The 24,531-nt window shown below is 45.6% G+C and overlaps 1 protein-coding gene across 2 annotated transcripts in view; it reads right to left on the bottom strand.

The window, feature by feature from the left end:
• The window catches only part of SLC25A26 (solute carrier family 25 member 26), an 875,825-nt gene that overhangs the window by 192,532 nt on the left and 658,762 nt on the right, over window positions 1–24,531 (bottom strand). The window lies entirely within an intron of this gene.

Below are 24,531 nucleotides of genomic sequence, written 5' to 3'. Positions count from 1 at the left end.
CACTGCATCCTTGGGCTAGACTTTGCATAGCAAGTTTGATCCTACTCAAAGATGCAGGCCCTCACATCGCAGTCTTGCTGCACCTTAGAAACCAACACATCCCTTCGGTTGAGTGGTGAATGCTCGCAGCAACCAGCAAACCAGGATTTAAGGTACTCTGTAGCTGGCTCTTTTTCCATTGCTGTCTATCTGAATTTGTGACTTTGTCCCAGTTTGGCACACCTGGATATCCACAATGGCACTTTGTGCTTTTTGGCTATATTCTCCATACAATCTTTAAAATTGCATATCTCTGGTTCTAATGCTTGGATTTTTGTTGTTGTAGTATTGTATTTATTAAAGAATGTTCTATTTTTTTTTTTTACTTGGTGTGGGATTCTTTGTGTATGGTGTTTTCACATTATCACTGTTTAAAGTATTGCACAAATACTTTACACCTTGCCTCTAAGTTAAGCCTGACTGCTCTGTGCCAAACTACCAGAGGGCTGGGCACAGGTTAATTTAGGGTTGGCTTGTGCCTCACCCTAACAACGATTGTGGTTGCTGTTTGACCGGGGCTTGCACCCCAGTCAACCAACAACCCAATTTCTCACATTGGTGATCAGCGGTGAGGACTGGGACCTGTGTTTGTGCAGTGCCATACAGTGATTGGGTGTACACTGCCATCCCATATGTGAGAACAACTGAAGTTTAAATTCTCACTCATTAGCCTTTTTGGTTTTTCTAAATTATTTTTTTGACTGTTGTGCCTGAATCCACCTCTACAAGTGTGGAGCTGGATAATATGGAGCCCGACTCTGTAGCCCAGCTCAAAGAGTTCTACAAGGAGAGGGGACTTCCAGCTAAGTGCACCACAAGGAAGGTGGAGCTTCTAAAGGCACTGAGGGCCTAGGCGGAAGCTCCGTAATCAGTAGTTCAAGTCATCGGAGAGGATGATAAGAATTAGGGGCCTAGAGAAAACCTTCCTATGGCGCCAACTGCAGTGGAGGGGGATGACTGAGTCCTGAAGTGAAGCCCCCTGGCAGGGGAGGGAGCAGTGTCTCTCCTGCAGCCTGTCCCCATAGGCGCTGGCGAAGAGGAAGGATAAGAGAGAATTGAAGATGCAGTTGGCCCAATTTAGAATAGAGGAAAGAAAACTGGCCATGGAGGAGAAGAAAGCTGAGGCAGAGACAGTCTTAGGCGAGAACACGTTGCTACTGGCTCATGAATTGAGTTTTAAGGAGCTAGACATACATGCCAGACAGGCAGAGTCCAGCAGTGAGCAGTGATGTGGCGGCATTAATACAGTGTCCTCTGAGGCTTATGAGATTGCTCTACAGAGGAACAGTATCCCTGAGGAGGCTTAGGGGGCTAGTCTATGGGAGCACATCCCTAGTGAGGGGAGGGACACCCTACTGGCCCTAGATAAGGGGGCAGTATGAGATATCCTCCCCTCCCCCATGAAGGAAGCCCTTGTCAGGAAGTATGGCCTTACCCAAAAAAGTATAGGAAGAGGTTTAGGGACAGCCAGAAGCTGCCCTAGCAGTCGCGGGTGGATTGTTTGGACTCTTTTGCAGGGCACTGGATGGTCGGTGAAAGGGCAGTGAAGTATGGGATAGTCAAGGGCTGTACAATTTGATTGTGAGACACCACCTGTTCAGCACCTCATTGATAGTAAGCTCACTGACCCCGGGAAGCTTGCTATAGAAAGGGCCACTGGTACAGCAACAGGGTCCAGAAAAAGGTATCTAAAAGAAAGGTTCACCATAAGGGTAGACAGGGTTTCCACCAGAAGAAGGAGGAGAAGACAAGAAGAAATAGAAGAGATGGTTCACATTCAATACGTCCTTAGGGAAGGCACCCCCCCAAGTGCTATGAGTGCCACAGGAAGGGCAGTCCAAGTGGGGGTGCCAAGTGTTCCAAGCGGGCACAGCCCCAATGACTGTCCACCAAAAGTCACTGGTGCTGTCTATTGAAGCGCCTGGGGAAGAGTTTGGACCCAGCCATATGCAAATCAGTCTCGACTCTGCTCCCCATGGGAACTGTCCAGACAGAATTGCCTGGCCAGGTCCTCCTTGGACCGGAAGCCAGCATCCTGGGACCGCTTTTGGAGTATATCCCCTCATCAGGCTAGCTTGAGTCCAATGGCACAGTGAGCATGGGACCCACATCTGGACATACCCTTCCCACTTAGGGCAAGACTCAGGTATATCAAAGTCTCTACCCCTGTTCCTGTGCCTGGTTCACTAGAAGTGGACCCAAATACTTGCACCAGTGAAACCAACGCATCTCCTGCCTGCTGGAAGTGGCAATGATGCATTGAACCTGTTGCAGGAGTAAAACCGGTACATTGCACTTGGGGCACGAGCAGCACTTACAGAACCGCTGCCTTGACAAAAGCATCCCCTGTCTGCTGGAAGAGGTACCCAGAGCAGCACTGAAACCACTGCATCGCCGGCATCGCTGAAGGAAGGTTGACTCATCCCTTCAACAGTGTGGAGAAACTTGATGCTTTGGATTCGGAATCAACGCATCGCAGCTTCGACGCTCGTCTTCAGAAACCAGCGAGTCGGCATCAACGCATGGGAAAAATCAACACATCCCTCAATAGCGAGGTGACACTGATGCAGCTACTGACGCATCGGCCCGCATCTCGTGCTTGCAACCACGATCAAGGTACTCTATTTCACAGGCCTGATTGGCTCCTGTACCCGACCCACGCTCCATTGTGGTTGGTCTGAACTTTTGACTTTGTTCTGGTCAAGAGTGACTACAAGGAAAATCTAAAGCGCTGTTTGCTCCTAAGTGCTAGAAAACTTTTATTCTTCTAAAGTTCATATTTTGACTTCTACAAATTGTATTTTTGTCTTTTCAGTCTTGATCAATTCATAAAAGTAGTGCCTATTTTTCTAAACCTGTGTTGAGTCTTTTTGTGGTGTTGTGTGTGCTTTGCAGAAACACTTTACACAGTGCCTCTTTAGGTAAGCCATACTACTCTGTGCCAAGCTACCAGAGGGTGAGCACAGGTTATCTTTTAGTGTTTTATCTGACTTACCCTGACTAGAGTGGTGGTTCTTACTTGGACTGGGTGCATAGTCCTGCCAACTAGAGACCCCATTTCCAAAACTCACTCATAGGGCCATATGTACGAACACTTTTTCCCACAGACACAGAATGGGTAAAAACCTTTGCTACATCTGGCCCTTAGTACCAGTCAAAAACCACATAGTCACAAAGCAAAGATCCAGGGAATTAAATGGGCAGAACCAGTTTCTTACAACAACCATGGCGTATGGCTGGGGGTTGGAGGACTATGACAAAATACTAAACCAGACAAGCTAAAGGTAATTTGTGATATAAAGGTCATCAATGGTGTGTGGGGGGCATCAAAGGCAAAATTCTGGCACTGGAATATTGTATGTAATTTGTGCTGTACAACATCAACCATGAAATTACACAGTGATTTAAAACTGACTTGCTTTATCTGATAATCAGTGTAGGCATGAGAGGGTGTGAAACCTATGATCCTTTTCTGTGCTAACCTGATTAATCATGAGAGGTATATGCTAATCTGATTACAACATATTCATACAACTTTTGCAAATTTTGAGCACTGTGAGTAAGATGAATTGTATCAGGGGAATAAACCACAAATTGCTACTTCCAGCAAAGACTGGCACTCAACCAATGCAAATATATCCAACCAAATATGTTCTATAGAGTCTATTGAACTAGCCCCACTGGCTGAGGTCTACCACATAAATATTCACCTATAGAGTCTAAATCCTGTAAAATTCTCCACTCCTTGGTTACAGTTTTATTACCATCACATCAGCATACTACCAATAGATTCAGCACTGCACCCTAGCTGAGGGCCCAGGTCTTGTTTCTTGCTTAAAAGAGAGAAGTAAAATATCATGCTATAGGTTAATGAAGACCAGCCAACTCACAGCTGCCAACGTGTGCCTCATGATATCGCCTCCCCGCAGATAGCCATCCCATGAAGAGTTGATAACACACTGTGCAGGCAAGGCGAGTTGGAAACCCCTGCATGTGGTGGATTTCCAGTTCTGTCTTTGGAGGCTCTAATCAGCTGATGCCCATTAATGGGTGTGAAAACATGTCAGGATGTAGGTGCCAGCCACAGCAACCTTTTTGTATTTTATTGGAGGGATAAGTTGGTTGATGGGAGGCAGAAGGGTCTCTCATGAAGTTCTCTGCATCAAGCAAGCAAGCCCCTGCAAGGCCACGCAACCTTAGCGCACTGTGAATTTTATTTTGAAGTTGGCAGGTTGGATCATGTGGGGTGCAGGCAAATATTTTTCCTTCTTACTACACCTTGCTCCAGTCACAGTGAGCATTATTAACACATGTTTTCATGCTACTTAGTTTCAATTAAGTGGGCAAAACAGTAATTTATAAATGATGGAATTTTACTCTTGTAAAGTGAATTTATCAATAAATGGAATCCTCCACTTTAGTGTAACTGCAAATTTGCAGGGTTTGGGGTTAGAAATAATCATTCCAGTGTGGATGATCCTGCAAATTTGTATAGTGCTTTTGCACAAATATTCTCCTTTGAAAGCCATGATCACGCGCCTTTCCAGGATGAGCAGACTAAGAGAGTACCTCCATGTTTATTTTGCTTTGTAGGCAGGATTTTACCACAGGCAAATCATTTCTCATTTAGCCGAAAAAAAACTTAATACTGAAAATGCACATTTTCGTGCAGTTTACTCTTTCAGATTTTCCTCCTGCTGTAAAATCCATATGTTGTTAAATTAAGCATTGGAGTACTCGGCCAAACTAGAATGTCGGAGATTCCCAGTAGTACTCCTGGAACTCTTTTCAAAGTCAGAAAACTATTTCAAACGAAAGAGTACCTTGGGGGCTTAAATTTTCTAACATTAATCATTGGCTTTGTGAAGTTGACCCTACAGCCTTTCCTGGCTTGAACAGTCCTCATCTTGAGCCGAAATTTAGGGTGCGGCGACTACCACTTCTTTTTGGGGATCAGCACTTATTTTTCCTCATCAGATATTGAGAAAAACATACAGTTTGGAAAAACAGAGGAACAGAAATACAGCAAGGTAGTCACAAAGGGAGAAAGCAAGAACCTGCAGGAGTGAGATAGAAGGGGAAGAGAGGGTCTGATAGCTGTTTAAAGAGGCATGCGGTGGATTTAAGATCGCCAGCCTTGGTGTTCTGAACTCGCAATATTTAATAGGACCGGCCGCGGGCTTCGGAGCAGAGCATGAGGACACCAGCACTCTTTCTTTTACAAATTAGGCTCTGCTCGGGAACAAAGCGGAGTGGTATAATATGATACATGGCCCAGCAGATAAATTACCCCAAAGGAAATGTCCCTCAAAGGGCCTCGTGGGACGTTTTAACTGTATGTATTATACAATATTAACCGCCGTGTTATGTCTCTTTCGACAGATGTCGTGCGCTGCAATAAAACCGCGCTGTGTGTTTTTTTTTAATTAATCTTTCCCACAATTTGAGACCTTTCAAGCATCTGACAGTAAACATGGGAGTGAAAGCAGAACTTGTGCAGGGCTGTTAGTAGTTTATTTCACAAATGTGCACAGATGGTGTTAGGAATGCCTTTGAAATTGTGCACAGGCAGTGTGAATGACAGTTATTGTGATGTTGACACTGTGGGCTTTGTATGGACAACAGCTGCTGGTTTAATGGTCACTTTCCATGAAAGATGTGGCTTTTATACAAAAGGTCCACCAATTTGTGCCCGATGGGCTCGGAAAACAACTAATTTCCTTAAAAACACCCACATTCTCTTCACACAATACATATTCAGCCACATTAACACAATTCCTACATTCTCCTGGCATGTCACGTGCTTGTATATGTGAAATATGGCGAGTATTCGTTTTAAGATTTAATCATTTAAAATGTTTTTTTTTTTTTTTAGATTGTGTTAATAACTCCTAGCATGGGACACCATAGCACGCCAGGAGCGAATAATTTGCCATGCACAAATAAGCCACTAACAAAACCCCTTGATTCAAGGGTGCACCTCAACAATTGAGAAAAATCATCCAAACAGTTTAAGAGGATACAAAGTTTAAACAAAGTTTGGAAATCTCTATAATTACGACTATACTAGGGATCTGAACAAAATCTTCCAAAACAGGACAAAAAAAGCCAATACGTCTCGACTTTACCAGGACGGTACCAAGATGGTGCCTTTGCATTTAGTGTGCTTAGTTGCCCATATGTTTATGGTTTATATAAACGTAATAGTTTAGAACCACTGGTCTACTGGCAACCGGTCCATGAGGAAAATATGCCACATACATGTGAAACGTGTTTTTCTTTCTGTTAATGCACTTTCATGAGCATCCTACTTCCTCAGTGCTTGTGAGAGCCCCACTTTAACCACCTCTTTGAAAGTCTAAACTTGCATTGTATTTATATAGCGCTTGCTACCCCTGATGAGGGGTCGAAGTGCTTTTTGGCGAGTAGCACGCTACTCCGGAACCCAATAGAAATTAGTGGTGGATTAGTGTAGGGAAATATGAGTACAGTATTAGTATGAGTTAATTTGAGCGGAGGATATGTGAGTTGATTAGTTGCATTGACTAGAGTAATGGAGGGAAGAATACAGAAGTGTTAATTGGGGGTTTAAAGTAATAGGATGAGGCTTAGGATGAGTAATGTCGAGTTGGAGGAGGGCGGAGCCCTGTGGAAAGGGGTTAGGGAGATCATAGTAGCAGAAAGGGTTTTGGATGAGGCAAAGGTGAGATAAATGAGGGCAAATTTAGTAGAGTCTTTTGGGAGATCATACTAGTAAACTGAGGTGTGGGGTGAGCCAGGAGCAGCAGAGGAGGAAAGAGTTTAGGGTTATTTTGGAGATCAAAGTAGTAGAATTGGTTTGGGATGAGTCGGAGAGTGGGATGGAGGATAGATTGATAGAGAAATAAAGTGATGGGGAGACAGAGTAAAGCTTACAAGAAAGTATTTTTTTAAAATTTCATTATTTATTTTTTGAAATTTATTTTAATATATTGCTTACCTTTCCCTTGAGACTATCCACTGTCTATTTTCGGTAAGTCACATGGTGAATGCTGCTAGCATATAGACAATAAAAGATCCTTTCACCTGTGTCCTCAGGATGATTTTTTTTTTTTACAGAAAAAGTGGCAAGTTGGCATCTTACCAGAATTGTGGGCAGGATAACTAAGACTATTCAGTCCCAGCTAATGATCGTGAAGGAGCAGATATGTTAATTAAGGACATTTAGAAATGATTAATGTGTGATTATTATTGAGAAAAACGTGTGGAGAAATTAATATTAGAAAATACCAGGAATAATCGAAAATGTGCCCACGGGGAGTGGTCACCATATGTTTTAACAGATGTTCAATAATGAGAAGACTTATATAAAACGTATTAATATATCATAACTGGATATATAACCTACGTTTTATGTTAATCCATGTTCTTGAATTAGCTCAACCAAAGGCCTGGTTTCGATGGGCCCTGCTTGCTCATTAGATGGAGACTTCGAAAAACCTTGCGAGGACTGGTAACCGGGAGAAAGGTCCTTGAACTGTCCAGAGTTCAGTCGGCTCTGCTAGAACATTCTGCAATGTACCAGCAGACAGGAGATGATGAAGACAATTCAATACAATTATGTGTAGTGTAGGCTAAATGTACTTTCTCAAGACTTAAACAATAGAGCCACTGACTAAAGACTACTTATGCAACAATTTCGTTACCTGAAGAGCCGGATGATGTTCTCATCACAACAAGGACCAATCAAATTCAGGGGGCTTGAAGCACATGTAGAAATAGGGATTTGGTAAATAAAAACTATAGGTTAGAGGCATAACTTTAGATGAGACTGACCAATTAGCAATTAGTGGGACGGACTGGGAGACCCTAATAAAAAGTCATGACAAGGGGAGCGGAATCAGAACTGCGAGGAGAAAGGTTATGATGTCAGGAGATGCTGTCCGAAGAGCTGATAATTGGGCTTATACTCTGTGAGCCTAATCCGTAGCTGACCACTGATGACCTGGGGATGAAGACTGACTTGTTGCTGATCCATCCTGGATAGGTAGCAATGAAAATGTGACTGACTAATTTTGTGCCTTTTCTTCTAGTTACCAACTGCACTGTTCTATAGAAATTCTCTCTCTTTCCAAATTAATGTTTTTCTCTAAATTGTTTTCGCATAAAGCCCAACATGCTAATGCTAATCTTGGTTAGGTAGGCTGTTAGGGGTGACGTTGACGGTAACAAATGACTAACAAACTTAATTGCTGAATTACATTATTAAGGCTGATATTCATATCTTATGGTGTTGCATTGTTACATATGTTTTCTTTAAGATATAATGTTCTTTAACCAATGAATTAATAAAGAGTTTATCTGAATAAAGTTTGAACTAACATATGACTTAGAATTGTAAACAATAGGGAATACAACTTGTTAACCCTTTTCTTGAGTAGTGGTTATTTTTTATTCATATGGTTTAGTATTGTGGTTTCATGGAGTGTTTTTCTTAATTATTGATGTTAGTTGTTGATTTCAATAGTCACTGCATGACTAGGATACTCCATGCAATTCAAAAGGTTCATCGACCTATACGCGCCTGGCATCTTACCAGAATTGTGGGCAGGATAACTAAGACTACTCAGTCCCAGCTAATGATAGTGTCTTTATTTATATACAGTGTCATAACGTAAGCCACAAGGACATAAGGAGCATACTCTGTACTTGATGCTGATGTTTCAGTCTCTATGGTTGCTTTGAGCTTTTGATGGGGATTCTACTCTTTTAATAGTACGGAATTAAAAAGTAATCATACTGTTGTGAAAAAAATCTTAAATATTCACTCACCAGGACACTTCCTTCATGGCAAGTCACCTTGTCGCATTAGTTTTCTTTCTAATTAAAGTCTTCACCCTTAAGATGTCATTTGCCCAAGCCCATAAAAGCTGGTTTTGAGGAGCTGCTCGCTCTTAAATTTCAGTACTGATATCCCGCAGCAGTGAAAATGATCTTTAACAATCACCTACCACCATAGTTTTTTGAAGGCAGGCCACTAAAAATGTGAAATCAACGACTTTTTAATTACAAAAATATGCATTTTAGTATGAAACAGATATTAATTATATTTAACTTCAATTTAACTTTTTGGTTACCCATTCCTCCTATTATTGAATATTTAACAAATCATAAGGCCCAAGCTCAGCAACTTACCTATGTGGAATGGTTACTAAGGAGGCAGCGTGTGTTTGTGTCTGTGTTCTCGACTTGCCTAGCTGTAATTGGGATAGTTTTTCTCTCTTCTGTGTTGCTGAGGGGCACTGAGGTGATGCAGTGGCGAGGCGCTTTCACCAGAAGGGAGGGAATGCTAATATGTCTGCCTAATGCATGCCAACAAAGAATGCAAAAAATTTTGTTTGCGAGATCAGATTTCCACACTTCTATGGGTAATGGAAAAGAGAGATATCTTCAGCTTGTATTAATGCCCAGTACAATCTTGAGACTTCTTTCTTTAATCACTGAGTGCCTATAATTTTGCTTTCCCAATCCCTGACAAGCCCTGCCTCAGGTTCTCCTTGTATTCAACTTTTAAGTTGTATATATTTGAACCTGGATAACCTAGCATTTGTCACGTCAGATAGGCATTCCCATGGAATCACAGAGCCCCTTATAACTATTTGTCCCCATCGTACAATTCCTACCTCTATCAATGGAGTAACTAACGCATCTTGTAAACATAATGGGGAACCGGGCGAATCCCAGATTGTAGCCAGCTCCCTTTAGTATGGGATTCCTAATCTTCTTCTCACTGCGAACCATATCCTACAAGCCGTGTTGAAAACTTTTAATCTTACTTTTTTGTAGAACCTAGGATGGGCAAATTTATAGACAAAGTATGTACCCTGCTCCGGAAGGCTCACTGTTAACGCACGCAATCGGGAGGATGCATATTCTTTAGAGTAGCGGTATGATATTTTTCTCTTTAAGTGCCCAATAGTAAAGCTTAAAATCTGGAAGTGCAATTCCTCCGTCTAACTTCTTCCTCAATTTCTTCCAAGCTATTCTTGGATTTTTATGTGACCAAATAAAACTAATGACTGCCCCCTGCTCTTTCCGTAACCAGTCAGCTTTAATAAATAAGGGCAGGACATTAAAGATGAAGGTAAATTTCAGCAGTGCCACCATTTTTATTAAATTTGTTCTACTTAGAAAAAAAAGCTGTAGATGTGACCATTGGTGGAGAAGCCTCTTTGTTTCCCTAAAAAGATTTAGAAAGTGCACCTGGGCCATCTCAGCCAAGTTTCTGACCACTTTTACCCCTAGATTTCATCGTTCTCTAAAATACTATCCTGTGGGCCATTCCAGGTCATTAGCTCAGATGTATCAGTGTTGACTAAACGGCCAGAGATTTCCCAAAAGCCTGTTATAGTTTAAGAAAGTGCTGGAAAGGAGCTTTGAGGAATCTGTGAGTAAATCAAGAGATCATCTGCATATAAAGCTTCCTTCAGCACCCAGCTTTGGTACTGAAAGGGTACTATTCTCTGATCTAGTCTAATTCTCCTAGCAATGGTTCAATGTATAAGTTAAAAAGAAGAGGAGAGAGAGGACATCCCTGTCGTGCTCCTCGTTCAATTTTAAAATGTGGCGATAAGTTACCATTGACAAGAATCTTAGCTATGGATATTTTAGAGATAGCTCTAATTGCCTTAGGAAATTATCTCCTAAGTTTTTGTGTTTCATTACTGCCTGCAGTAAGAGGCAGCTCACTCTGTCAAACGCCTTTGCAGCATCGTTTGCTTGATAGTATGGCGAGAGGGATGTTAGTAGTTGTGGTAATATGGATTGCAGAAACTAGATCATGAATCAATTCCCTTAAGTGCTGATTTCTCATAAAACCTTTCTGATTGTTATGTATCAGGCTACCAATCACATTGTCCAATCTCCTGGCAAGCACTTGTGCAAAAATAGTATAGTAGTCGTTGATTGAGAATCTGATTCTTATCTGGTTCTACCCTAGGGAGAGTGTCTGCCCTCAGACAATTTATAATCTCCTCCGCTGAGGCCACAATGTCTTCCTTCTTTAGTTCAGAAAAACATTTGACAAAAGCTCCTGCAATATCTTGATCTTCTGAAGACATTCTACCCGACTCATCAATCATAATTCCTTTAATAGTATTCCTAGCGTCGACCTTCAGATCTGATTTTCCAAGCTAGTAACCTCCCACAATCTTCGCCATATTCAAAGTGTGCTAATTTACTAGCTTCCCACTTGCTCCTTACTACTGATTCCAGGAATACCTCAAGTGAATTTTCAACTTCCTGGATTCGGTTCTGAAAGTGAAGTTGTGTTATTGCGTCCTTAGAGATATCCATACAGGCTTGTAATTTGCAGAGTTTACCCTCCAGAGTCTCTACTGTGGCTTTAGTTCTCTTTGCCTTGTAAGCTGCATAACTAATCAGTTTCCCATCAAATAAAGGCCTTATATGCTTCCCAAACTGAGGTTACTGATGCTGAACCTAGAGTGATCTCAAAAAAGTCATTTGAATCCCTTTTTAGCATCTGTATAATCTCTTCCTCCCCCAGGAGGGATCTATCAAGTGTCCATCTGGGATGTGCACAAGGACCAGTGAGTATGATGTCTAAGTGTACAGCTGAATGATCCAAAAGGTGACATGGCTGGTGATCGGCTCCCACAAGATTAATTTGGAGCCTTGTGTCTATCAGAAAAAAGAAAATTCTCGAGGCGTGGCCATATTTTTTGTTCCAAAAGGTGAACTCCTTGATCTGCCCCAGTCTAGTTCGCCAAGGATAAATCAGGCCAACATTCTTCATTATATTATGTAAACAATTTCTCATCCTGATTGTGCTGACAGTTGGTATGGGGTTGGGCCTATCTAGGGTGGGGTTAAGCAAAACTTTAATGTCCCCTCCAACTATTATCAGGTTCTTAGCTCTTTCTGACAGCTGCTCATAGAGTTCCATAAGTGGGCCTGGGTCATCCATGTTGGGTCCATAATAGGAAACCAAGGTATAATCGACCCCTTCTAATTTGATGTTCGCCATCAACCACCTCCCCCTAGGGTCAGCACTTACGTCAGTCAAATGACCTTGAACCTTGTTCTTTATAATAATTGCCACCCCTTTCACATTATCCTGAGACCTTCTTCTCAACTGGGACCTCGACCTGCATGGAGTAGTGTGCCGAGCAACCATCAGCTTTCATGACCCCTGCCTCAAAGACTTCAGATGCATGGCCCCGGCACCCAGGGCACAATTTGGGTCATTGTTGTAAGGAAATGCCTCCTTGGCATGGTTGCCCCCTGACTTTTTGCCTTTGCTGATGCTATGTTTACAATTGAAAGTGTGCTGAGGCCTGCTAACCAGGCCCCAGCACCAGTGTTCTTTCCCTAACCTGTACTTTTGTATCCACAATTGGCAGACCCTGGCATCCAGATAAGTCCCTTGTAACTGGTACTTCTAGTACCAAGGGCCCTGATGCCAAGGAAGGTCTCTAAGGGCTGCAGCATGTCTTATGCCACCCTGGAGACCTCTCACTCAGCACAGACACACTGCTTACCAGCTTGTGTGTGCTAGTGAGGACAAAACGAGTAAGTCGACATGGCACTCCCCTCAGGGTGCCATGCCAGCCTCTCACTGCCTATGCAGTATAGGTAAGACACCCCTCTAGCAGGCCTTACAGCCCTAAGGCAGGGTGCACTATACCATAGGTGAGGGTACCAGTGCATGAGCATGGTACCCCTACAGTGTCTAAACAAAACCTTAGACATTGTAAGTGCAGGGTAGCCATAAGAGTATATGGTCTGGGAGTTTGTCAAACACGAACTCCACAGCACCATAATGGCTACACTGAAAACTGGGAAGTTTGGTATCAAACTTCTCAGCACAATAAATGCACACTGATGCCAGTGTACATTTTATTGTAAAATACACCACAGAGGGCACCTTAGAGGTGCCCCCTGAAACTTAACCGACTATCTGTGTAGGCTGACTAGTTTTAGCAGCCTGCCACAAACCGAGACATGTTGCTGGCCCCATGGGGAGAGTGCCTTTGTCACTCTGAGGCCAGTAACAAAGCCTGCACTGGGTGGAGATGCTAACACCTCTCCCAGGCAGGAATTGTCACACCTGGCGGTGAGCCTCAAAGGCTCACCTCCTTTGTGCCAACCCAGCAGGACACTCCAGCTAGTGGAGTTGCCCGCCCCCTCCGGCCAGGCCCCACTTTTGGCGGCAAGGCCGGAGAAAATAATGAGAATAACAAGGAGGAGTCACTGGCCAGTCAGGACAGCCCCTAAGGTGTCCTGAGCTGAGGTGACTCTAACTTTTAGAAATCCTCCATCTTGCAGATGGAGGATTCCCCCAATAGGGTTAGGATTGTGACCCCCTCCCCTTGGGAGGAGGCACAAAGAGGGTGTACCCACCCTCAGGGCTAGTAGCCATTGGCTACTAACCCCCCAGACCTAAACACGCCCTTAAATTTAGTATTTAAGGGCTACCCTGAACCCTAGAAAATTAGATTCCTGCAACTACAAGAAGAAGGACTGCCCAGCTGAAAACCCCTGCAGCGGAAGACCAGAAGACGACAACTGCCTTGGCTCCAGAAACTCACCGGCCTGTCTCCTGCCTTCCAAAGATCCTGCTCCAGCGACGCCTTCCAAAGGGACCAGCGACCTCGACATCCTCTGAGGACTGCCCCTGCTTCGAAAAGACAAGAAACTCCCGAGGACAGCGGACCTGCTCCAAGAAAAGCTGCAACTTTGTTTCCAGCAACTTTAAAGAACCCTGCAAGCTCCCCGCAAGAAGCGTGAGACTTGCAACACTGCACCCGGCGACCCCGACTCGGCTGGTGGAGATCCGACACCTCAGGAGGGACCCCAGGACTACTCTGATACTGTGAGTACCAAAACCTGTCCCCCCTGAGCCCCCACAGCGCCGCCTGCAGAGGGAATCCCGAGGCTTCCCCTGACCGCGACTCTCTGAAACCTAAGTCCCGACACCTGGGAGAGACCCTGCACCCGCAGCCCCCAGGACCTGAAGGACCGGACTTTCACTGGAGGAGTGACCCCCAGGAGTCCCTCTCCCTTGCCCAAGTGGAGGTTTCCCCGAGGAACCCCCCCCTTGCCTGCCTGCAGCGCTGAAGAGATCCCGAGATCTCTCATAGACTAACATTGCGAACCCGACGCTTGTTTCTACACTGCACCCGGCCGCCCCCGCGCTGCTGAGGGTGAAATTTCTGTGTGGACTTGTGTCCCCCCCGGTGCCCTACAAAACCCCCCTGGTCTGCCCTCCGAAGACGCGGGTACTTACCTGCAAGCAGACCGGAACCGGGGCACCCCCTTCTCTCCATTCTAGCCTATGTGTTTTGGGCACCACTTTGAACTCTGCACCTGACCGGCCCTGAGCTGCTGGTGTGGTGACTTTGGGGTTGCTCTGAACCCCCAACGGTGGGCTACCTTGGACCAAGAACTGAACCCTGTAAGTGTCTTACTTACCTGGTAAAACTAACAAATACTTACCTCCCCTAGGAACTGTGAAAATTGCACTGTGTCCACTTTTAAAACAGCTATTTGTGAATAACTTGAAAAGTATACATGCAATTTTGATGATTTGAAGTTCCTAAAGTACTTACCTGCAATACCTTTCGAATGAGCTATTACATGTAGAATTTGAACCTGTGGTTCTTAAAATAAACTAAGAAAAGATATTTTTCTATATAAAAACCTATTGGCTGGATTTGTCTCTGAGTGTGTGTACCTCATTTATTGTCTATGTGTATGTACAACAAATGCTTAACACTACTCCTTTGATAAGCCTACTGCTCGACCACACTACCACAAAATAGAGCATTAGTATTATCTATTTTTACCACTATTTTACCTCTAAGGGGAACCCTTGGACTCTGTGCATGCTATTCCTTACTTTGAAATAGCACATACAGAGCCAACTTCCTACATTGGTGGATCAGCGGTGGGGTACAAGACTTTGCATTTGCTGGACTACTCAGCCAATACCTGATCACACGACAAATTCCAAAATTGTCATTAGAAATTGATTTTTGCAATTTGAAAAGTTTTCTAAATTCTTAAAAGACCTGCTAGGGCCTTGTGTTAGATCCTGTTTAGCATTTCTTTTAGAGTTTAAAAGTTTGTAAAAGTTTGAATTAGATTCTAGAACTAGTTTTAGTTTCTTAAAAAGTATTCCAACTTTTAGAAGCATAATGTCTAGCACAGATGTGAATGTGGTGGAACTCGACACCACACCTTACCTCCATCTACAGATGAGAGAGCTAAGGTCACTCTGTAAACTAAAGAAAATAGCAATGGGCCCCAAACCTACCAAAGTACAGCTCCAGGAGCTTTTGGCAGAGTTTGAAAAGGCCAACCCCTCTGAGGATGGCAACTCAGAGGATGAAGATAGTGACTTGGAGGGAAATTCCCCCCCTCCAGTCCTACTTAGGGAGAGCAGGGCTTCTCAAGCCCTGACTCCACAAATAATAGTCAGAGATGCTGGTTCCCTCACAGGAGGGACCAACAACTCTGAAATCACTGAGGATAACTCCAGTGAAGAGGACATCCAGTTAGCCAGGATGGCCAAAAGATTGGCTTTGGAAAGACAGATCCTAGCCATAGAGAGGGAAAGACAAGAGATGGGCCTAGGACCCATCAATGGTGGCAGCAACATAAATAGGGTCAGAGATTCTCCTGACATGTTGAAAATCCCTAAAGGGATTGTAACTAAATATGAAGATGGTGATGACATCACCAAATGGTTCACAGCTTTTGAGAGGGCTTGTGTAACCAGAAAAGTGAACAGATCTCACTGGGGTGCTCTCCTTTGGGAAATGTTCACAGGAAAGTGTAGGGATAGACTCCTCACACTCTCTGGACAAGATGCAGAATCCTATGACCTCATGAAGGGTACCCTGATTGAGGGCTTTGGATTCTCCACTGAGGAGTACAGGATTAGGTTCAGGGGGGCTCAAAAATCCTCGAGCCAGACCTGGGTTGACTTTGTTGACTACTCAGTGAAAACACTAGATGGTTGGATTCAAGGCAGTGGTGTAAGTAATTATGATGGGCTGTACAATTTATTTGTGAAAGAACACCTGTTAAGTAATTGTTTCAATGATAAACTGCATCAGCATCTGGTAGACCTAGGACCAATTTCTCCCCAAGAATTGGGAAAGAAGGCGGACCATTGGGTCAAGACAAGGGTGTCCAAGACTTCAACAGGGGGTGACCAAAAGAAAGGGGTCACAAAGACTCCCCAGCAGAAGGGTGATGAGACAACCAAAACTAAAAATAGTAAAGAGTCTTCTACAGGCCCCCAAAAACCTGCACAGGAGGGTGGGCCCAGAGCCTCTTCACAAAACAATGGGTACAAGGGTAAAAACTTTGATCCCAAAAAGGCCTGGTGTTATAGCTGTAAACAGCATGGACACCAAACTGGAGACAAGGCCTGTCCCAAGAAAGGTTCCACTCCAAACTCCCATCCAGGTAACACTGGTATGGCTAGTCTCCAAGTGGGATCAACAGTGTGCCCAGAGCAAATCAGGGTCCACACTGAAGCTACTCTAGTTTCTGAGGGTGGGGTGGATTTAGCCACACTAGCTGTCTGGCCGCCTAACATGCAAAAATACAGACAGCAACTCTTAATTAATGGGACTAGAATAGAGGGCCTGAGGGATACAGGTGCCAGTGTCACCATGGTGACAGAGAAACTGGTTTCCCCTGGCCAATACCTGACTGGAAAAACTTACACAGTCACCAACGCTGACAATCAGAGAAAAGTACATCCCATGGCAATGGTTACTTTAGAATGGGGAGGGGTCAATGGCCTGAAACAGGTGGTGGTCTCCTCAAATATCCCAGTGGACTGTCTGCTTGGAAATGACCTGGAGTCCTCAGCATGGGCTGAGGTAGAGCTAAAAACCCATGCAGCAATGCTGGGTATCCCTGAACTGGTGTGTGTGAAAACAAGAGCACAATGCAAGGCACAGGGTGAAAAAGTAGAGCTGGAGTCTGGAAAAATGGCCCAGCCTACCAAGAGAACAGGAAAGTCAGTTGGGAAACCAACTGCAACACAGCAAAAGAAAGGGAACCTCTCTTCTCAGGAAGAAGTTCTGCCCTCTGAGGGAACTGAGCCCTTGGAGCTTGAACCTTATCAGGTTGAGCTCTTAGGCCCAGGGGGACCCTCAAGGGAAGAGCTGTGTAAGGGACAAGAAACCTGTCCCTCTCTTGAAGGCCTTAGGCAGCAAGCTGCTGAAGAGTCCAAAGGCAAGAAAAATGGAACACATAGGGTCTATTGGGAAGATGGGCTCCTGTACACTGAGGCCAGAGACCCCAAACCTGGTGCCACTAGGAGAGTGGTAGTGCCTCAGCTGTTCAGAGAGTTCATCCTAACATTGGCCCATGACATTCCCCTTGCTGGACATTTGGGACAAACCAAGACGTGGGAGAGGTTAGTCAACCACTTCTACTGGCCCAATATGTCCAGCATGGTTAAGGAGTTTTGCCTCTCCTGCCCCACCTGTCAAGCCAGTGGTAAGACAGGTGGGCATCCAAAGGCCCCCCTCATTCCACTTCCAGTGGTGGGGGTGCCCTTTGAAAGAGTGGGTGTGGACATAGTTGGTCCACTGGAACCTCCCACAGCCTCAGGAAATATGTATATCCTGGTAGTAGTGGATCATGCTACCAGGTATCCTGAAGCTATTCCCCTTAGGTCAACTACTGCCCCTGCAGTAGCCAAGGCCCTCATTGGTATCTTTACCAGAGTGGGTTTCCCTAAGGAGGTGGTGTCTGACCGAGGTACCAACTTCATGTCAGCATACCTAAAGCACATGTGGAATGAGTGTGGAGTGACTTATAAATTCACTACACCATACCATCCACAAACTAATGGCTTGGTTGAGAGATTCAACAAGACATTAAAGGGCATGATCATGGGGCTCCCAGAAAAACTCAAAAGGAGATGGGATGTCCTCCTGCCATGTCTGCTTTTCGCTTACAGGGAGGTACCACAGAAGGGAGTAGGGTTCTCACCCTTTGAACTTCTGTTTGGTCATCCTGTAAGGGGACCACTTGCCCTTGTTAAAGAAGGCTGGGAGAGACCTCTCCATGAGCCTAAACAGGACATAGTGGACTATGTACTTGGCCTTCGCTCTAGAATGGCAGAGTACATGGAAAAGGCAACCAAAAACCTTGAGGCCAGCCAACAGCTCCAGAAGTTTTGGTATGACCAAAAGGCTGCACTGGTTGAGTTCCAACCAGGGCAGAAGGTCTGGGTTCTGGAGCCTGTGGCTCCCAGGGCACTCCAGGACAAATGGAGTGGCCCTTACCCAGTACTAGAGAGGAAGAGTCAGGTCACCTACTTGGTGGACCTGGGCACAAGCAGGAGCCCCAAAAGGGTGATCCATGTAAACCGCCTTAAGCTCTTCCACGACAGGGCTGATGTCAATCTGTTGATGGTAACAGATGAGGATCAGGAGGCAGAGAGTGAACCTCTCCCTGATCTTCTGTCATCAGACCCAAAAGATGGTACAGTAGATGGAGTGATCTACTCAGACACCCTCTCTGGCCAACAGCAAGCTGATTGTAGGAGAGTCCTACAACAGTTTCCTGAACTCTTCTCCTTAACCCCTGGTCAGACACACCTGTGTACCCATGATGTGGACACAGGAGACAGCATGCCTGTCAAGAACAAAATCTTTAGACAATCTGACCATGTTAAAGAAAGCATCAAGGTGGAAGTCCACAAGATGCTGGAATTGGGAGTCATTGAGCGCTCTGACAGCCCCTGGGCTAGCCCAGTGGTCTTAGTCCCCAAACCTCACACCACAGATGGAAAGAAAGAGATGAGGTTTTGTGTGGACTACAGAGGGCTCAATTCTGTCACCAAGACAGATGCTCATCCAATTCCAAGAGCTGATGAGCTCATTGATAAATTAGGTGCTGCCAAATTTCTAAGTACCTTTGACTTGACAGCAGGGTACTGGCAAATAAAAATGGCACCTGGAGCAAAAGAAAAGACAGCATTCTCCACACCTGATGGGCATTATCAGTTTACTGTTATGCCCTTTGGTTTAAAGAATGCCCCTGCCACCTTCCAAAGGTTGGTGAATCAAGTCCTTGCTGGCTTGGAGTCCTTTAGCACAGCTTATCTTGATGATATTGCTGTCTTTAGCTCCACCTGGCAGGATCACCTGGTCCACCTGAGGAAGGTTTTGAAGGCTCTGCAATCTGCAGGCCTCTCTATCAAAGCATCCAAATGCCAGATAGGGCAGGGAACTGTGGTTTACTTGGGACACCTTGTAGGTGGAGGCCAAGTTCAGCCACTCCAACCCAAGATCCAGACTATTCTGGACTGGGTAGCTCCAAAAACCCAGACTCAAGTCAGGGCATTCCTTGGCTTGACTGGGTACTACAGGAGGTTTGTGAAGGGATATGGATCCATTGTGACAGCCCTCACTGAGCTCACCTCCAAGAAAATGCCCAAGAAAGTGAACTGGACTGTGGACTGCCAACAGGCCTTTGACACCCTGAAACAAGCAATGTGCTCAGCACCAGTTCTAAAAGCTCCAGATTATTCTAAGCAGTTCATTGTGCAGACTGATGCCTCTGAACATGGGATAGGGGCAGTTTTGTCCCAAACAAATGATGATGGCCTTGACCAGCCTGTTGCTTTCATTAGCAGGAGGTTACTCCCCAGGGAGCAGCGTTGGAGTGCCATTGAGAGGGAGGCCTTTGCTGTGGTTTGGTCCCTGAAGAAGCTGAGACCATACCTCTTTGGGACTCACTTCCTAGTTCAAACTGACCACAGACCTCTCAAATGGCTGATGCAAATGAAAGGTGAAAATCCTAAACTGTTGAGGTGGTCCATCTCCCTACAGGGAATGGACTTTATAGTGGAACACAGACCTGGGACTGCCCATGCCAATGCAGATGGCCTTTCCAGGTTCTTCCACTTAGAAAATGAAGACTCTCTTGGGAAAGGTTAGTCTCATCCTCTTTCGTTTGGGGGGGGGTTGTGTAAGGAAATGCCTCCTTGGCATGGTTGCCCCCTGACTTTTTGCCTTTGCTGATGCTATGTTTACAATTGAAAGTGTGCTGAGGCCTGCTAACCAGGCCCCAGCACCAGTGTTCTTTCCCTAACCTGTACTTTTGTATCCACAATTGGCAGACCCTGGCATCCAGATAAGTCCCTTGTAACTGGTACTTCTAGTACCAAGGGCCCTGATGCCAAGGAAGGTCTCTAAGGGCTGCAGCATGTCTTATGCCACCCTGGAGACCTCTCACTCAGCACAGACACACTGCTTACCAGCTTGTGTGTGCTAGTGAGGACAAAACGAGTAAGTCGACATGGCACTCCCCTCAGGGTGCCATGCCAGCCTCTCACTGCCTATGCAGTATAGGTAAGACACCCCTCTAGCAGGCCTTACAGCCCTAAGGCAGGGTGCACTATACCATAGGTGAGGGTACCAGTGCATGAGCATGGTACCCCTACAGTGTCTAAACAAAACCTTAGACATTGTAAGTGCAGGGTAGCCATAAGAGTATATGGTCTGGGAGTTTGTCAAACACGAACTCCACAGCACCATAATGGCTACACTGAAAACTGGGAAGTTTGGTATCAAACTTCTCAGCACAATAAATGCACACTGATGCCAGTGTACATTTTATTGTAAAATACACCACAGAGGGCACCTTAGAGGTGCCCCCTGAAACTTAACCGACTATCTGTGTAGGCTGACTAGTTTTAGCAGCCTGCCACAAACCGAGACATGTTGCTGGCCCCATGGGGAGAGTGCCTTTGTCACTCTGAGGCCAGTAACAAAGCCTGCACTGGGTGGAGATGCTAACACCTCTCCCAGGCAGGAATTGTCACACCTGGCGGTGAGCCTCAAAGGCTCACCTCCTTTGTGCCAACCCAGCAGGACACTCCAGCTAGTGGAGTTGCCCGCCCCCTCCGGCCAGGCCCCACTTTTGGCGGCAAGGCCGGAGAAAATAATGAGAATAACAAGGAGGAGTCACTGGCCAGTCAGGACAGCCCCTAAGGTGTCCTGAGCTGAGGTGACTCTAACTTTTAGAAATCCTCCATCTTGCAGATGGAGGATTCCCCCAATAGGGTTAGGATTGTGACCCCCTCCCCTTGGGAGGAGGCACAAAGAGGGTGTACCCACCCTCAGGGCTAGTAGCCATTGGCTACTAACCCCCCAGACCTAAACACGCCCTTAAATTTAGTATTTAAGGGCTACCCTGAACCCTAGAAAATTAGATTCCTGCAACTACAAGAAGAAGGACTGCCCAGCTGAAAACCCCTGCAGCGGAAGACCAGAAGACGACAACTGCCTTGGCTCCAGAAACTCACCGGCCTGTCTCCTGCCTTCCAAAGATCCTGCTCCAGCGACGCCTTCCAAAGGGACCAGCGACCTCGACATCCTCTGAGGACTGCCCCTGCTTCGAAAAGACAAGAAACTCCCGAGGACAGCGGACCTGCTCCAAGAAAAGCTGCAACTTTGTTTCCAGCAACTTTAAAGAACCCTGCAAGCTCCCCGCAAGAAGCGTGAGACTTGCAACACTGCACCCGGCGACCCCGACTCGGCTGGTGGAGATCCGACACCTCAGGAGGGACCCCAGGACTACTCTGATACTGTGAGTACCAAAACCTGTCCCCCCTGAGCCCCCACAGCGCCGCCTGCAGAGGGAATCCCGAGGCTTCCCCTGACCGCGACTCTCTGAAACCTAAGTCCCGACACCTGGGAGAGACCCTGCACCCGCAGCCCCCAGGACCTGAAGGACCGGACTTTCACTGGAGGAGTGACCCCCAGGAGTCCCTCTCCCTTGCCCAAGTGGAGGTTTCCCCGAGGAACCCCCCCCCTTGCCTGCCTGCAGCGCTGAAGAGATCCCGAGATCTCTCATAGACTAACATTGCGAACCCGACGCTTGTTTCTACACTGCACCCGGCCGCCCCCGCGCTGCTGAGGGTGAAATTTCTGTGTGGACTTGTGTCCCCCCCGGTGCCCTACAAAACCCCCCTGGTCTGCCCTCCGAAGACGCGGGTACTTACCTGCAAGCAGACCGGAACCGGGGCACCCCCTTCTCTCCATTCTAGCCTATGTGTTTTGGGCACCACTTTGAACTCTGCACCTGACCGGCCCTGAGCTGCTGGTGTGGTGACTTTGGGGTTGCTCTGAACCCCCAACGGTGGGCTACCTTGGACCAAGAACTGAACCCTGTAAGTGTCTTACTTACCTGGTAAAACTAACAAATACTTACCTCCCCTAGGAACTGTGAAAATTGCACTAAGTGTCCACTTTTAAAACAGCTATTTGTGAATAACTTGAAAAGTATACATGCAATTTTGATGATTTGAAGTTCCTAAAGTACTTACCTGCAATACCTTTCGAATGAGCTATTACATGTAGAATTTGAACCTGTGGTTCTTAAAATAAACTAAGAAAAGATATTTTTCTATATAAAAACCTATTGGCTGGATTTGTCTCTGAGTGTGTGTACCTCATTTATTGTCTATGTGTATGTACAACAAATGCTTAACACTACTCCTTTGATAAGCCTACTGCTCGACCACACTACCACAAAATAGAGCATTAGTATTATCTATTTTTACCACTATTTTACCTCTAAGGGGAACCCTTGGACTCTGTGCATGCTATTCCTTACTTTGAAATAGCACATACAGAGCCAACTTCCTACAATTGTTGTGCTCCAAACACAACAAGCAGACGAGGTGCAGATCTGTCTCAGACATCTCCCAGTGATAAGATCCTCAGGGCTTAAAACTAGTCTTATTTGACCAAATTTCAACACACTAGGAGGTAATATCTCAAAACAAATTCAACTAATAGTCGAAAAAGGTTAGTCAAAGAAATGACTGAGGGGTAGCTCTTCTTTCGGATTAGCGCTGGCTGGCATGGAAAGAAAAGAACTGACGTCCGCGCACCTGGTTGGCACCTACAGAAGTACTGCAAAGTCATTTCCGGATGCCCCCAACTACGGATTTGGAGACGATCGATGCCACCTACGGGCACACAGGGGTACTCCTCACGAAAAATCTTCTGGATCCTGTCTGACACCCGGGGAGAATTCAAAGGTAAAGAATCCGCAGCTAGAACTCTCTATCAGATATATTCCTTCAGGCATGCAGCGGACTCCAAGGGATGTGACAATGGGAGAAGGAAATAACAAAACAATGCTGTCTGAATCCATTGCTGATTCCTTCAGGGGACAAAATATATGAATGAATGAATGAATGACGAGTACTTTTATAGCGCACAGCTACTCAGGAAAAGAGTCCCGCCGCATTTAATTGGTATTGACAAAGCATATTACGGCACATAGCCAGCTCTCTACCCTGCTAACATCTCAAGAGGTATGTTTTCAGCTCTTTTTAAAATCTGAATTCCTCTGCGATTAATCTAAAGGCACACTTGCAGCTTATTCCACAAACTTGCTGCCTTAATGGTGACGGAAGATCCTCCCCTCTGCTGCTTCAGAAAGCGGGCCACCACAGTAACCCCCACAGTTTGACAGCGTAAAGACCTACCAAGGCTATAGCACTGAATATGTTCATTGAGGTACATGTGCCCCCTATTATGGGGGGCTTGATGCATTAAGGTCAGAGCCTTATACGTTATATGCTGGCAAACTGGTAGCCAATGAGGTTTTTCTCGAAATACTGATACAGAAGTCCCTCCGAGAATTTTACATAGTAGCAGACTACCATATTCTGCATCACTTGTAAACGCTGGATCTGATATTCTGGACCACCTAGGTAGACGGCATTCACATAATCTAGCCTAGATAAAATCAGTGCCCTGACTGTAACTTTGGCCTTGTGAGGGAGAAGATGGAGGAATCTTTTCAGCATGGGAGGATCCAGAAAAAAGTTTTCATTACCGTAGACACCTGTGCACCAAACTAGAGCTGGGCATCGAACAACATACCCAGATTTCTAGAACCAATGTTGGTGGAGGTGGCGGAGACATGTTATTGGGCCAAGCACCATTGCAACCTGGAAGTGGATCTCGTCCAAATACAAGAACATCCGTCTCATCGGGATTGCACTGCAGTCCGTTGTATTTGAACCAGTCAAGCAAGGCCGACATGCAATGGGAGAACACAGCCTTTACCTATCCCGGATTCCCATCACATGTGAGCAAGAGTTGGTTATCATTCGAATATGAGATGATCTTGATGTCAAAGGATTCCATCAAGTAGGCCAGTGGTTCCCAACCTGTGGTCCGGGGAACCCTGGGGGTCCGCGAAGCCTTCTCAGGGGGTCCACGACTGCTTAGAAAATTAACAACTATTAACAAATATTGACAAATTAGGTCCCCAGCTTCCAGTAATGACTCAAGCGGGGGTCCCCGGATTCCAATGATGATTCAGTGGGGGGCCCTGGATTCCATTAATGTTAAAATGGGGGTCCAAGGTTGGGAACCACTGAAGTAGGCCAAAGGAGACATGTAGATGTTAAATAAGATGGGACTTAGG

Source organism: Pleurodeles waltl, chromosome 9, assembly GCF_031143425.1.
Source record: "Pleurodeles waltl isolate 20211129_DDA chromosome 9, aPleWal1.hap1.20221129, whole genome shotgun sequence".
NCBI lineage: Eukaryota > Metazoa > Chordata > Amphibia > Caudata > Salamandridae > Pleurodeles > Pleurodeles waltl.
Note: the sequence above shows the minus strand (reverse complement) of the source record. Positions and strands in the feature narration are given on the sequence as shown.